At 45.1% G+C, this 14,351-nt stretch overlaps 1 pseudogene; it reads right to left on the bottom strand.

Moving 5' to 3' along the window:
* Nucleotides 1-12,822: 12,822 nt before the first annotated feature.
* LOC104005097 (non-histone chromosomal protein HMG-17-like) lies at nt 12,823-13,103 on the bottom strand (annotated as a pseudogene).
* Between the last annotated feature and the right edge of the window lie 1,248 nt (nt 13,104-14,351).

The raw sequence follows: 14,351 nt of genomic DNA, 5'->3' as shown, positions 1-14,351 counted from the left end.
GGGGGCAGCGTCCACAGTGACAGATAAGAGCTTGAGTCCACTATGAAGCCCACACAGGATCTAATTCTAAATTATTAGCTGTGCCACTTCAATCAAAGTGTGAAAACTGCACTTCGTAATTTTGCCTGCACACCAGATGAAGGCATTTAGTTTGAGCACAGCAAAAGCTCAGGTGCCTGTGGCATTGGCAAATGAGCCCTGATTAATTCTCGGAGACTTCCCTGTAATACTATTATCTTCTTTCTAATTCCTTTGGCACATTAGTGATACGACAGAGGTGATAAGACTTGGTGCTTAAGCACTGAGTTCCCCCAGTTCCACAGCAGGAACACAGCAGTGACCAGTGGGGGACACAAGGACACCTGGAAGCTGTCTTCTGTGCTTGGAGGGAAGGGTTGTGGGGAAAGGTTAAGCCGGTGCTAGGTAGCCACCCCCCCGCCCCCACTTTTTTTTTTTTTTTTTGAGACAGGGTCTCCAGTTGCCCAGGCTGGAATGCAGTGGCATGATCTCATCTCACTGCAGCCTCAACTTCCCAGGCTCAAGTGATTCTCCCACCTCATCCTCCTGAGTAGCTGGGACTACAGGTAAGCACCACCATACCAGGCTAATTTTTTTTTTTTTTTTTTTTTTTTGTATTTTATGTTGAGACAGTTTCACCATGTTGCCTGGCTGGTCTCGAACTCCTGGGCTCAAGCGATCCACCCGCCTCAGCCTTCCAAAGTGCTGGGAATACAGTTGTGAGCCACTGTGCCCGGCCGGGGTAGCCCTTTCTTAAGTGATTGGTGGGAAATGGTTCCAGAAAATTGGGATAATAAATGATTGGGAATAGTGAAATTGATAGGATTGTATACTCAAATACTTCCTTCTTTTGTGGAGGAGAGAAAGGATGTGGATAGATGACATACACCTCCTTCATTGCACACCTAACTTCACTTTCTCACACCTTGAGTCATTGCTCCTGCAGAGACCTACAGCTGAGCCACTTCCTGGTGGTTCAGAAGGACTTCAGAAGGTTGCGCTGGGCTGGGCGAGGTGGCTGATGCCTGTAATCCCAGCACTTTGGGGGGCCAAGAGGGGCAGATCACCTGAGGATAGGAGTTTGAGACCAGCCTGGCCAACATGGTGAAATCCCAACTCTACTAAAAATACAAAAAATTAGCAGGGCATGGTGGCACAACGCCTGTAATCCCAGCTACTTGGGAGGCTGAGGCAGGAGAATCACTTAAACCCGGGAGGTGGAGGTTGCAGTGAGCCAAGCACACCACTGCACACTCCAGCCTAGGTGACAGAGTGAGACTCTGTCTCAAAAAAAAAAAAAAAAAAAAACAGTTCTGCTGGCTATGAAAGGCATCTATGAAAGAGATGGAAGGGCAATTTAGAAGGGTGTCCCTCCGTCATCAGGGAGGGCCAAAAGTTTGTGTTTTTTTTGGCATTTATTACCTCCAGCTTTAAACTCAACCTTCTTATATAATCCCAAATATATATATATATATTTTTTGAGACGGCGTCTCGCTCTGTTGCCCAGGCTGGAGTGCAGTGGCGTGATCTTGGCTCACTGCAAGCTCCGCCTCCTGGGTTCACACCATTCTCCTGCCTCAGCCTTCCGAGTAGCTGGGACTACAGGCGGCCGCCACCACGCCCCACTAATTTTGTTGTTGTTGTTGTATTTTTAGTAGAGATGGGGTTTCACCGTGTTAGCCAGGATGGTCTTGATCTCCTGGCCTCATGATCCACCAGTCTCGGCCTCCCAAAGTGCTGGGACTACAGGTGTGAGCCACCGCGCCCAGCCTATAATCCCAAATCTTGACCAATTACCTTTCAGGTATGGCAGGCAACAAGTGTTGTGACTGCAGCGCCTGCGTGAGAAACATGTTCCCATGAAAGGGGCCGGGTACAGTGACCCACGCCTGCAATCCCAGCACTTTGAGAGGCCGAGGCGGATGGATCACCTGAGGTCAGGAGTTCCAGGCCAGCCTGACCAACATGGTGAAACCCCATCTCTACTAAATACAAAAATTAGCTGGGCATGGTAGCGCCCTATAATTCCAGCTACTTGGGAGGCTGAGGCAGGAGAACTGCTTGAACCTGGGAGGTGGAGATTGCAGCGAGCCAAGATTATGGCACTGCACTCCAGCCTGGGCAACAAGAGTGAAATTTTGTCTCAAAAAAAAAAAAAAAAAAAAAAAAGAAAGTGCTTTTGTCCTGCTTACAGAAACCAGCTATTACTTACAGATATAACCTTAGAGACAGGTGGCTGTCAGTCTCAAGTGAAGATGTCCCTGTCTCCAAGTCCCCTCCCTCCCTCTCTGCTTTTGACCACATTCTCTACCCCATTCTTTGCTCCAGTAATCATCCGTCTTGATTTCTGCTTCTCCCTGGACATGGGGCCTTCAGGTAGTAACAGTGTTAGGGTCCTGTGGCAGAGACTGCTGGTTGCCCACCAGTATCCAGGATTCTCCCCCTCTACTCCAGTGGCAATGGGACCAGCTGAAAGAGTAAACCCCGGCCTCTCTTGAGCTGTGGGTGGTTGGCTGGGAGTTCAGTTCTGGGCAAGCTGCTACTAGGAGGAACAGACAACTGTCATGTGCCCTTCGTGGGCTTAACCCCCTTCCTTCTACTTTCTGACGGAAGTGTGCATGTGATTTCAGCCTACGTGGGCCGTGAGGTATTTATATAGAGAGGCAAAGCAGTAAAGACAATATTCCCAAAGATGCTGTCGAGCCACTATATCCCAGCCCTTGACTGTCCTCTCTGGACTTCTGTCATTAGGAAAGACATAACTTCTGTCTTGGTCTCTGTTAGTAGCAGCTGATGCATTTCCTGATAAAACCACCTGTCAAAGAAACCTCAAACAAAACATTCATTCTAGCTTTCTACTGCCCGATGCTGAATTACTTGACATAACACAAGAGTACTCTGTATTCCCTGCCTCTAGCTGTCACCATTGCCTTTCAGCAACTTCATGGGCCCGGCTTTTGGACTTCCGTTTCCAGTACTTGAGGAACACTAAACAACCCACCTGATGATGACTCAAGCTGTTGGAGAAAACTTATTTTTAAATTTTATGTTCTTAACTGTTTCACTGAGTTGGTAAGAAAGGAAAACATTCTGAGAGGCCAAACACAAAGTGAAAGCAGAACTCCAGGAAGGTAAGGGGGCATTCAACTTTTCTCCCTAGGGATACAAACCAAATCTTAGTGATGCTGTGCTTCTATTAGGATGGACTTGTGGGGCCCAGGTGACAGGGGATTAGCGTGGGGAGTGCCTAAGTTGGGGGTCTGATTAGGAAGTCTCCGTGCAAACAGCTGGAATCCCAAAAGATTGCATTCAGTGTTAGGGGAAACTGGCACTAGCTGGAAGAGAACGTAGTTGTCTCTGAGATGCCAACTACAAGCCTTCCCTCATGCAGGTTTGTAGTTCTAATTCTCATGCTACATCAGGTCTAAAATCCTCTCAAACCAGGTTCTCAAAGAGGCCCTAGGCTGGGCGCGGTGGTTCATGCCTGTAATCCTAGCACTTTGGGAGGCCGAGGAGGGTGGATCATCTGAGGTCAGGAGTTCCAGAACAGCCTGGCCAACATGGTGAAACCCTGTCTCTACTAAAAATATAAAATTAGCTGGGCGTGGTGGTGGGCGCCTGTAATCCCAGCTACTTGGGAGGCTGAAGCAGGAGAATCACTTGAACCTGGGAGGCAGAGGTTGCAGTCCAGCCTGGGCAACAAGAGCAAAACTCTGTCTCAAAAAAAAAAAAAGAAAGAAAGAAAGAAAGAAAGAAAGGCACCCTAAGCTGGTAGTACCTCTTAGTTCACGGCCAAAGCAACTGCATATCTATGCTAGAGCACACCTTTGATTTAGCCTCAAATGCTCTCCACAGATAAAGCCCCAGCCGGGCACAGTAGCTCACGCCTGTAATCCCAGCACTTCGGGAGGCTGAGGCGGACGGATCACGAGGTCAGGAGATCAAGACCATCCTGGCTAACGCGGTGAAACCCCGTCGCTACTAAAAAATACAAAAAATTAGCTGGGCATGGTGGCGGGCGCCTGTAATCCCAGCTACTTGGGAGGCTGAGGTAGGAGAATCGCTTGAACCTGGGAGGCAGAGGTTGCAGTGAGCTGAGATTGCGCCATTGTACTCCATCTTGGGCAGCAAGAGCAAAACTCTGTTCCCCCCTCTCCCCCAAAAAAGGCCGGGTGCGGTGGCTCACACCTGTAATCCCAGCACTTTGGGAGGCCAAGGCGGGTGGATCACGAGGTCGGGAGTTGGAGACCATCCCGGTTAACATGGTGAAACCCTGTCTCTACTAAAAATACAAAAAGTTAGCTAGGCGTGGTGGCGGGCACCTGTGGTCCCAACTGCTCCGGAGGCTGAGGCAGGAGAATGGCGTGAACCCGGGAGGCGGAGCCTGCAGTGAGCTGAGACTCCGTCTCAAAAAAAAAGAAAAAGATGCCCTAAGCTGGTAGTACCTCTGAGCTCATAGCCAAAGCAACTGCGTATCTATGCTAGAACACACCTTTGATTTAGCCTCAAACTCTCTCCTAGAAGCTCAAGAACATGAGCTTCTAGTAAAAATATCACAAACCCACAAAATCACAGGATGCCACAGATAAGGCATCCTGAATGAAAGCCAGCAGAAAACAGACAGCACAGCCAGACCTGCAAAGACAGGAGAGAGGAATTTTCAGACATAAAATATACGATGAATGTTTTTTATATGTTATATAAAAGTGTAAAAACGTATAAAAAAGTTTTTTATGTTATATAAAAGTGTAAAAAAAACAGAGTATCTTAGATAAAAATGAATTCCTTAAAAAAATAACTAACAGAACAGCGAATTAATGAACTAGAAAGCAGAGCCAATTCCCCCGAAGCACAGGGACAAATGAGTGGGACAAATTTTAAATGTTACATTTAAAATCTGTGATCCTGGCTGGGTGCGGTGGCTCACGCCTGTAATCCCAGCACTTTGAGAGGCTGAGGCAGGCAGATCACTTGAAGTCAGGAGTTCGAGACCAGCCTGGCCAACATGGTGAAAGCTTGTCTCTACTAAAAAAGCAAAAATTAGCCAAGTGTGGTGCACACCTGTAGTCCCAGCTACTCTGGAGGCTGAGGCAGGAGAATCACTTGAACCTGGAAGGTGGAGGTTGCAGTGAGCTGAGATAGTCACGCCACTGCACTCCAGCCTGGGCATGGAACGAGATTCCATCTCAAAAAAAAAAAAAAATGTGGTCGTGTGTTAATTTGCTTAAGAAAAAAGATGTGGAAGACTGAGGTTTTCTTGCATGTCTCAGATAAACTTTAGGAGAGAACTGGAGGTAGAAAGTATTTGAAAAGATAAAGACATTTTCCAGAATTGATGCAAGACACCAATTCGCAGATTTGGAAACTTACACACATCCCAAGTGAGTTAAATAAAATAAATCCATACCTCCATATATATTGAAGCTGCAGGATATCAGGCAGCGACAAAAGTCAGACCACCTATGAGATAGTAACGATGAGGCTTACTTACTTCCCAACAGCAGGAAGGAAAGCCAGAAGACAGTGGAATAGTGTCATCAATGGCTTAAGGGAAAAAGCAGCTCTTAACCCAAAGTTGTTTATAGCCAGTGAAGCTGTATTGTAGGGATGAACTAGAATGAACTAGGTGAAATAGACATTTCAGACATAGAATAGATGTGTTTGTCACCAGTGGACACTCACTAAAGGAAAGTTAAGGAATTTGCTGCCAAGAGTGGTGGCTCACACCTGTAATCTCAGCACTTTGGGAGGCCGAGGTGGGCAGATCACCTGAGGTCAGGAGTTCCCAAGAGCAGCCTGGCCAACATGGTGAAACCTCATCTCCACTAAAAGTACAAAAATTAGCCGGATGTGGTGGCGGGCACCTGTAATCCCAGCTACTCACAAGGCTGAGGCAGGAGAATCGCTTGAACCCGGGAGGCGGAGGTTGCAGTGAGCTGAGATCGTGCCACTGCACTCCAGCCTGGGTGACAAGAATGAAGTTCTGTCCAAAAAAAAAAGGGAATTTGCTTTGTGCAGGAAGATGATGAGCTGATGTAAGGTCTAAGGTTCAAAAAAGCATGTTGGTCAAAAAAGGGGAATGGAAATCTTAATGAACATTGACTTCACATAGTAATGCAAAGTATGTCTTCTTTGGGACATAAAGAATAAAATACAACTAAAAAACAGGACAAAAGAGTACACAAGCTGAAGGAGGATAAACTGGAGTTCAAGCATTCTTAGAACTTTACAAAGTATTCAAGAGTTTGGCAAACTTATGCATGTTAAAAATATTTTATTCAAGGTAACAGTAAAAGAAAAAAAATTGAGTGTATAACTTTGAAAGTAATGGGGGAAAAATCTCAGTTAATTCAAAAGAAGACCAGATGGAAGAATAAAAAGAAACAGAAAAGCAGGTCTTAGAAAGTCCAAAATAAGATTTTAGAAGGAAGTCTAAAACAGTAATCACAGTAAACATAAATAGATAACACTCTTAATAGTCTTACCATACGATCCAGCAATCATGCTCCTAGGTATTTACCCAACTACTTGAAAACTTATGTTCACACAAAACCTGCACACAAATGTTTATAGCATCTTTATTCATTATCGCTCAAAACTGGAAACGATCAAAACATTCATCAATAGATGAACGTATAAACACACTGTGGTATATCAGGACAATGGTATCTGCTTCAAAAGGAAATGCGCTATCAAACCACACACACACACAAAAAACGGATGCTAAGTGAAATGAGCCAGTCTGGAAGGGGATGTGGATATTTATCTCCTGATCCTCATGATGAAACTTGACCCCAATGTTGGAAGTGGGGTCTAATAGAAGGAATTTAAGTCATGGGGGTGGATCCCTCATGGATAGATTAATACCCTCTGATATGGTCTGGATCTGTGTCCCGCCCAGATCCCATGATGTTCAATTGTAATCCCCAGTGTTGGAGTTGGGAACTGGTAGGAGGTAGTTGTATCATGAGGGTGGATTTCTCATGAATGGTTTAGCACTATCCCCCTTGGTACTGTCCTCACAATTGATAGTGAGGGAGTTCTTGTAAGATCTGATTGTTTAAAAGTGCATAGCACCTCTCTCTTCACTCTCTCTCTTGCTTCTGCTCCCACCACGTGAGGCGCCTCACTCCCCCTTTGCCTTCTGCCATGATTGGAAGCTTCCTAAGGCCTCCCCAGAAGCAGATGCCAGCATCATGCTTCCTGTACAGCCTGCAGAACCGAACTATGAGCCAATTAAACCTCTTTTCTTTATAAATTACCCAGTCTCAGGTATTTCTTTATAGCAACATGAGAACAGACTAACACACCCTCCCTGGAAGGGAAGGGGGTATGCACAATGGAATGAGTACTCACTCTGTTAGTTTCTGTGAAAGCTGGTTGTTAAAAAGAGCCTGGAACCTCCCTCCCCTCTCTCTCACCATGTGATCTTTGTACATTGGTTCCTTTCACCTTTCACCATGAGTGGAAGCAGGCCGAAGCCCTCACCAGAAGCAGATGCTGGTGCCATGCTTCTTGTATAGCCTGTAGAACTGTGGGCCAAATAAACCTCTTCATAAATTACCCAGCCTCTGGTATTTCTTTCTAGCAACACTAAATGGACTAAGACATAACATTCTGGAAAAGGCAAAACTGTAGATACAGTAAAAAGATCAGTGGTTGCCAGGGGTTCAGGGGAGAGTGGAAGGGTTGAATAGGTAAAGCACATGGCATTTTTAGGGAGTCAAACTATTCTGAATGATACAATAATGGTGGAGAGATGGTAACAGGGGTTCGTCAAAACTCATAGAACTTCATGGCACAAAGAGTGAATCTTAATATATGCAAATTTCAAAAAATCTTTAGAGGGTTTGGGGAATGCCTGGATGAAATGCAGAATGGGGCAAGACAATCTAACTGCATTACAAATGTATGAAATAACCTCACAGAAGGGGGCTGGGGGAAATGTGCTAACCTAAGCAGCACTGGAAATGAGTCCATGAGGGGAAGGGCAAAAGAAGCTGTACACAAGCCCTGTCTCTAGTTGATAAAGTCATTTATCACATGGGTGTGAATTAACAGTTGTAACACTGCTATACATATAAAGAGAATCGAACAGTTAAATACATAGATGGCAGATGGTGGGAGCCAGGTTTCTCACTGTTAGCATGAGAGGTTACAGATAAGTGGGGGGCAAAGGTGAGTGTAAGTGAGAATAATCCATGTGGTAATAGATTAGAGTTGGAGTCATCACTATGAACTCCTGTTTAGGTTTTGTTTTTTTTGACAGAGTCTCGCTCTGTCACCTAGGCTGGAGTGCAGCGGAGTGATCTCAACTCACTGCAACCTCTGCCTCCTGGTTCAAGCGATTCTCCTGCCTCAGCCTCCCGAGTAGCTGGGATTACAGGTGCCCACCACCACGCCCAGCTAATTTTTGTATTTTTAGTAGAGACAGGGTTTCACCGTGTTGGCCAGGCTGGTCTCGAACCCCTGATTTCAAGTGATCCACCTGCCTCTGCCTCTCAAAGTGCTGGAATTATGGGCATGAGCCACCGTGCCTGGCCACTCCTGTTTAGTTTAATATAGATACAGATGCTTATGAACAGAAATATTTAGGTAATGTATATGCATTGGGTAGTATACACACGCACATTTCCTTGCTCTGTCAGTTGAGGGAGGCTGAAAAAGGAATGACACCCCAGTAGCAAAGAACATACCTGCCACTTAGATCTTGATTTTTCTCCAAAAAAGGAACCAATGCTCTTTGAAGAAATGGCTGATTCTAAAACTGAAGCAGGAAATATACAGGATAAGCCTGGAGCATCTTGTAATTCCAGAACACAAAAAACTGCAGAACAAACAAACACAAAACCACAATGATGAGAGTATGTCAGAGGTCCAGGAGCCAACTGACAGATCTCCCAATAGCTAAAGCCGGAACAATTTGGGCAATATAATAAATATTGGATTATAACCCAAAATATAAAGTACATATCTATGAGTTCATACTGATAAAAAAATGATTGAATAAATAAGTTGCCAGGCACGTGGCTCACACCTGTAATCCCAACACTTTGGGAGGCTAAGGCGGGAGGATCACCTGAGGTCAGGATTTCAAGACAAGCCTGGCCAATATGGTGAAACCCCATCTCTACTAAAAATACAAAAATTAGCCAGGCGTGGTGGCAAGCACCTGTAATCCCAGCTACTCAGGAGACTGAGGCAGGAGAATTGCTTGAGCCCCGGAGGTGGAGGTTGCAGTGAGCCGGGATCACGCCTTTGGACTCCAGCCTGGGTGACAAGAGCGAAACTTCAGCTAAACAAACAAACAAAAAACACAAAGAAACCCATATATATATGTATATGCAGACACATACATATATATATATGTATATGCAGACACATACATATATATATGTATATGCAGACACATACATATATATATGTATATGCAGACACATACATATATATATATATATATATAAATGAAAATAAATAAATAAGTGGAGGAGAAGAGACCATCGCCCAGGCAGCATTCCAAATAAGGTATAGATACTCTACTTAAGATATTCCACTCTTTAAGGGTGGGTTGTCCATAGCAACTTCCTTCCAAAGTGTACAATATGAAAAGGGAGGTGGGAAGAGTACCTTTCTTTTTTTTCTTTTTTTTGAGTTGGAGTCTTGCTGTGTTGCTCAGGCTGGAGTGCAGTGGCTCGATCTCGGCTCACTGCAACCTCTGCCTCCTGGGTTCAAGTGATTCTTCTGCTTCAGCCTCCCCAGTAGCTGGGATTACAGGTACCCAACAATAATTTTTTTATTTTTTTATTTTTAGTAGAGATGGGGTTTTGCCATGTTGGCCAGGCTGGTCTGGAACTCCTTACCTCAAATGATCCACCCATCTCAGCCTCCCAAAGTTCTGGGATTACAGGCGTGAGCCACCGCACCTGGCTGGGAAGAGTATCTTTATAGTGTAGAATCCTAACACTATCTCAGCTGGGTGATCAAGGTCAAAATCAACAGTGGTGAGTCATAGTGGTAGTACGGACCCTGGGTATGATGTAATGAAAATGACGCTTTACTTCTTTGGTCTTCCTCCAAAAAACCAAACCACAATTAAGACAAAAACATCTGACAAGTCCAAATTGAAGAACATTCTACAGAATAGCTGACTAGAAAAACTATCAACGTCATCAAAAACAAGGAAAATCTGAGAAACTTTTATAGCCAAGAGGTGCCTAAGAAGACCTGACTAGTAAATGGAATGTGGTGTCCTGGATAAGGTCCTAGAACAGAAAAAGAGCATCAGTCAGAAACAACAGAACTCTGAAAGCAGATAGACTTTAGTTACTAATTATGTATCAATACTGATTCATTAATTGTAACAGGTGTACCATGCTCATGTAAGATGTTAAGAGGAGAGAGAACTCATGCAGGATATATGAGCACTCACTGTACTAGCTTCTGAATTTTTCTGCAAATCTAAAACTATACTAAAAAAATTAAATTTATTTTAAAATATGGCAGTTCATGAATCACATCAAAATGGAAATTGTGCCAGGCACGGTGGCTCACCCCTGTAATCCCAGCACTTTGGGAGGCTGAGGTAGGTGGATCACTTGAGGTCAGGAGTTCAAGACCAGCCTGGCCAACATGGTGAAACCCTGTCTCTACTAAAAATACAAAAAATAGCCAGGTATGGCGGAATACAACTGTAATCCCAGCTACTTGGGAGATTGAGTCAGGATAATTGCTTGAATCCAGGAGGCGGAGGTTGCAATGAAGTGAGATCACACCTCTGCATTCCAGCCTGGCTGACAAAGAGAGACTCTGTCTCAAAAAAAAAAAAAAAAGGAAATTGTAATCCTGTAAGAAAGGTGGTACTCAGTTCTTGATTGTCGTGTGTCTATAGTAAAGTGCCAGAACTAAAGGGACACATAGGTGTTAGTTTGGGTCTGCCCAGATGCAGAGCCTGAGCGGGGACTTGGGTACAGTTTGATCGAGAGGAGATCCAAAGATGCAGGCATGTGGTTGGGTGTGGTGGCTCATGCCTGTAATGCCAGCATTTTGAGAGGCTAAGGCAGGCGGATGACCTGAGGTCAGAAATTCTAGACCAGCCTGGCCACCATAGAGTGAAATTCCGTCTCTACTAAAAATTACAAAAATTATCTGGGTGTGGTGGTGCACATCCGTAGTTTCAGCTACTTGGGAAGCTGAGGCAGGAGAATCCCTTGAACCCGGAAGGTGCAGGTTGCAGTGAGCCAAGTTTGTGCCACTGCACTCCAGCCTGAGTAACAGAGCAAGACTCCGTCTCTCAAAACAAAACAAAACCGAAAAAACAAAGATGAAGGCATGAGAGCTTTGAGAGACAGAGGCAGGGAAAGGGAAAAGCTGACAGAAGGGTGGGAATGTGAGGTCAGGGCTGGTGGCGGCGGAAACTCAATCCCTTTGAAACCTCTAAGAAGCATGTAGATGACCTCCCAGAGTTGTCCACCCACAGAGAGGATCTTGCTTTATCACCCAACCCTGGCCTCCACCACTTGAGGGTGCCCCAGGGGAGTGAACTGCCCTCCACTTCTGGGCTGTCCTTACGCAAAGGCTGAGCAACTGTCTGTGTGCCTTGGAGAAGGACTTCACAGATGACCCAGTGTGGATGCTGGTGGTGCAGCATGAGTCTGAACTTGCACGGAGCTTGGTTCTATTTTTTTTTCCCAAGCCAAACCGTATGCAGCTTTATTAAAGATACTTTCCATAAACAGTCATGGTATTTCAGGCAGGACACGGGCAATCGTTAACAGTATACAACAACTTTCAAACTCTCTTCTTCAATGGACTACCAGAAATCAGAAAGCCACTATAAAACCCAATGAAGTCTTCATCTCATGCTCTGAATAGGGAAAGTTTGGAGTGAGGGTTGACATTTCACATTTAGCATGTTGTTTAACAACTTTTCACAAGCCGACCCTGACTTTCAGAAAGTGAAATGAAAATGGTAGAATTTATCTGAAGATCCACAATCTAGAAATGGAACCACTGCTCTTTTGACAGGTGCCATCTCAGTGGCATCACTGGAAAGTCCAGATTGCCTGACACACTGGTAACCAATGATTGAAGGTCAGGTCCCAGCAGATGTCTGGGTTTAAGGGAGTTAATTCTCTGCTGAAAGATGGAAAGGGAGAAGAGGACATAAAAACGAATTTGTTTTCCATACCACAAGGCTTTTGTGCCAAGGTGGTCATGTGTGTCAAAGTCGGGGAATCCCTCCTCCTGGGAGCCAAGAGGAAGTCTCTCAACACTGGAAGGGAAAGGAGTTTTCCCCACATCGATCCAGCTTCGGGGACATTCTATTAGTGACACATGCCCCGTCCTCCCAAAACAACAATGAAGTGTTCTGTGTGCTAACAACATAGCTTAAAAAAAAAAAAAAGTAAAACAAAATTCTGCATTTTTATAAAACATGGTAAAAAATAGTATTTCAAACTGTACAGTCACCAGAAGTACATAGTTATCAAAAATGCACACACATGGGCTGGGCACGGTGGCTCACGCCTGTAATCCCAGCACTTTGGGAGGCCGAGGCGGGCGGATCACGAGGTCAGGAGATCGAGACCATCTTGGCTAACACGGTGAAACCCCGTCTCTACTAAAAATACAAAAAATTAGCCGGGCGCGGTGGCGGGTGCCTGTAGTTCCAGCTACTCAGGAGGCTGAGGCAGGAGAATGGCTTGAACCCGGGAGGCGGAGCTTGCAGTGAGCCGAGATTGCGCCACTGCACTCCAGCCTGGGCCACACAGCCAGACTCCGTCTCAAAAAAAAAAAAAAAAAAATGCACACACTTCACTTGGCCTCTCCAGCACCTTCAGCTTTCTGTGCCTGCTCTGTCTTGGCATCTCCACTTTCTGCAGGGTTATTCCCCTCCTTGGCAGCATCAGCTTTTCCCTTTTTCCCTTGGGTACCTTCTCTTCCTTCTTTGCAGAGGCCTTTTTAGGCTTGGGCTCTGGCTTTGGAGGAGCAGGTTTAGCAGACAACCTCGCAGATCTTCTCTGTGGTTCATCCTTCACCTTGGGTTTGTCTCCTTTAGCATCCCCTTCAGCCTTTCTCTTGGGCATGGTGGTATCGGCAGCGACGGTGGCAGGACGTAGGCGCTGGGCGTGGGATGCGGCGGCCCGTGGGCTTGGTCGGTCGGGGGGTCGTTCTCGCCTCTTCTTCTTCACCCTGCTCCCTTGGTTCTATTTTATATGTTTAAAAGATCTTGCTTGGACAAAATGGAATGTAGATTTTTGTTACATATCCCTCTTGTGCATACATTTTTTAAAAGGTAAAATACAGGCATAAGAGAGATATTGCAGGCTCAGTTCCAGACTCAATATTGCAATAAAGCAAGTCACACAAAGTTTCAGTTTTCTCAGTATGTATGACAAATATGTTTACATTATATGATTACTGTAGACTATTAAGTGTGTGTAAAGAAAGTACATACCCTAATTTAAAAACGCGTTATTGATTAAAAAATGCTAACAAACATCTTACCTTCAGCAAGTTGTAATATTTTTGCTGGTAGAGGGTCTTGCCTCAATTTGTGTGTATGTGTGGAGTGGTGGAGGGTGGGGGGCGGACAGAATCTTGCTCTGTCACCCAGGCTATAGTTCAGTGGCGCGATTTCAGCTCACTGCAACCTCAACTTCCCAGGCTCAAGCGATTCTCCCACCTTATCCTCCTGAGTAGCTGGGACTACAGGTGTGCACCACCATGACTGGCTATTTTTTTTTTTTTTTTATGTATTTTTTGTAGTCATGGGGTTTTACCATTTTGGCCAGGCTGGTCTTGAACTCCTGGCCTCAGGCGATCTGCCCACCTCGGCCTTTCAAAATGCTGGGATTACAGGCATGAGCCACTGCACCCAGCCCTTGCCTCACTGTTAATGGCTGCTGACTGATCAGGGTGGTGGTTGCTGAAAGTTGTGGTGGCTGCGGCAATTTCTTAAAATAGGTAACAGTGAAGTTTTCCTCATCGATTCCTTTCATGATAGATTTCTCTGTAGCATGAAAGGCTGTTTGATAGAATTTTATCCACAGTAGAACTTGTTCAAAATTGGAGTCAATCCTCTCAAACCCTGCTGCTGCTTATCAAGTACATTTATGGAATATTCAACAGTGGAATGTGTCATTTCAACAATGCTCACAGCATCTTCACCAGGAGTACATTCCATCTCTCAAGAAACCACTTTCTTGGCTCATCCATAAAAAGCAACTTCCTGTTTGTTAAAGTTTTATCACGAGATTGTAGCAATTCAGTCCCATCTTCAGGCTCCACTTCTAACTCTAGCTCTCTTACTGTTTCCACCACATCTGCAGTGA

This window comes from Pan troglodytes, chromosome 12 (assembly GCF_028858775.2).
Source record: "Pan troglodytes isolate AG18354 chromosome 12, NHGRI_mPanTro3-v2.0_pri, whole genome shotgun sequence".
NCBI classification, from domain to species: domain Eukaryota; kingdom Metazoa; phylum Chordata; class Mammalia; order Primates; family Hominidae; genus Pan; species Pan troglodytes.
The sequence above is the reverse complement of the archived record's forward strand: the minus strand, read 5'-3'. Positions and strand labels throughout refer to the sequence as shown.